The 2,128-nt window shown below is 36.6% G+C and overlaps 1 pseudogene across 1 annotated transcript; it reads left to right on the top strand.

Moving 5' to 3' along the window:
* Window positions 1-336: 336 nt before the first annotated feature.
* On the top strand, window positions 337-1,239 carry LOC146907102 (BURP domain-containing protein BNM2C pseudogene; annotated as a pseudogene). The gene has a single exon (XR_015018988.1). The product of XR_015018988.1 is annotated as a BURP domain-containing protein BNM2C pseudogene (transcript).
* The last annotated feature ends 889 nt before the right edge of the window (window positions 1,240-2,128 follow it).

Below are 2,128 nucleotides of genomic sequence, written 5' to 3'. Positions count from 1 at the left end.
ATCTGATCTCATCTCTCTCCATATTTTCTTAACAAATCTTTATTTTCTGATTCTTGATTTAATTAAAATCAAACCAAATCTACTGCCTAGTGGCAAAACAAAATAAATTTTATACATCCTATTTTTATAACGCAATTGAATTATTGAAGTTAAAAACAGTCCTCGTGAGATCGATATTTTTACTACTTCGATAGTATTTGGTGCACTTGCCAAACTCCTATCACCAACTCAAAAGATCTAGAAGATAAGCAACACTTAATGGTCAGTTGGGGTGGCCATCAAGATAAGCAACCCTTATTGGTCACTTGGGGTGGCTACGAAGATAAGCAGTCCAACAATCCCAATCAATTACTCGTTAGGGGTAACCGTGAAGCCAACTCAAACGATCTAGAGGATCACCCATCTTCGAATCCTGATCACACAGAAGCTTTCAAGTTAGGATTTTTCAGTTTGGATGATCTACATGTTGGAAATGTAATGCCCCTACAATTTCCGGTCCAAAAAGTTCCTCAATTCCTTTCGAAAAAGGAGGCTGACTCAATTCCTCTCTCACTCTCACAGCTCACAAGGGTTTTACATCTCTTGTCAATCCCTCAAGATTCTCCACAAGCCATATCTATGAGAAAAACACTTGAACATTGTGAAGCTGACAGAGTCAGAGGGGAGACCAGGATGTGTGTCAACTCCGTAGAGTCCATGCTTAAATTTGTTGACACAATAATTGGTTCAGAAGCCAAACATGATATTCTCACAACCAGCAACCCATCACCCTCAGCCATCCCTCTCCAGAAATACACCATATTGGAAGTATCACACGATATTAATGCATCTAAATGGGTATCTTGCCATCCTATGCCATATCCATATGCCGTTTACGGTTGTCATCACATAGCTACAGGGAGTAAAGTGTTCAAGGTATCTTTGGTTGGTGATGAGAATGGAGATAAAATGGAAGCTCTTGGAATGTGTCATTTGGATACATCTGATTGGAACCCAGATCATAAGTTATTCAAAACAATAGGAATCAAGCCTGGGAATAATTCTTCAGCGTGCCACTTCTTTCCTGTAAACCATCTTTTGTGGGTTCCGCGACAGCCTTCAAAATCCACCATGTGAAGGAGTTGATCTATCTAGATCTCTATGTAAAATAAATAAATAATAAATTGGTTAATCAACATTACCAATCCGCAGTAGCTAGCAATAGCATATGCATGCTGTTGAGTGATGAGTGATCACCAATTTCCTTCTATGCGTCTTGTTTGTTAAATTAAGTAATGTGTGTTGGTATATGACAAATTTCTTGTAGTGTATCAAAATTATCAATACACCGCATTGTTTTGTTAGAAAATAATGTTATTGATCAAATTGACCAACACAAAATACATTTGAGAACTAAATTTACTATCTAAAAACATCATGAGGAAAATGGCTAATAAAAACGACAAATGCATATGTATTTGTAATTTAAATCTGCTCAAATTTAACGTAACTCCAACCACTCCCACTACATTATTAAAATGGTGGCAAATCAACTACTCCGACCTTTTTTTTTTTTTTTGAGTAATCAGCTAATCCCACCATGTTATATCTCTTGCGCTTTTGTAACCAAAAAAAATAAAATCTCTTGCGCTTTTTATGATATTATGTATGGTTTTTCCAACCGCAGGCTATCTAATGTATACGCGAGTTAAACGAGTTATTACCCTGTTTTCCTCGTGTCACGCAAGTTACCACGTATCCGGTCTTAATTGAGAAACTATACTAGAAGCTATATTGAGAAACTGGTTTTTTGATAACTTTCACAAGAAAAAAAGAGTAAGCTCGCTCGCCCTAGCCAAACCCATCTTTTTTATCAAAACCACATCTTTGTCGAAGTTGAAATGCTTGTTTATAAAGCAAACATAGTTATAAGACTTATCCCTTAGAGAGTTTGTGGCCTTATCTTTCTTCTTCTTAGTATGTGCGGTGTTTTTTTTACCGTTGTTATAACCTTCTCAAGCTGCATCTTTGGTAGTTTTTTCTAGGACTAGATTTCCATCACCCATTTGTAGTACCATGTCACTTTTCTCATACAATTTTCTGCTAGCTTGATTTAAACCATATAAAGGCTAAAATAGCTTGCGCACTT

The sequence above is a fragment of the Medicago sativa genome, chromosome 7, assembly GCF_051527215.1.
Source record: "Medicago sativa cultivar Bolivia chromosome 7, Bolivia_mono, whole genome shotgun sequence".
Taxonomy (NCBI): Eukaryota; Viridiplantae; Streptophyta; class Magnoliopsida; order Fabales; family Fabaceae; genus Medicago; species Medicago sativa.
The sequence above is the reverse complement of the archived record's forward strand: the minus strand, read 5'-3'. Positions and strand labels throughout refer to the sequence as shown.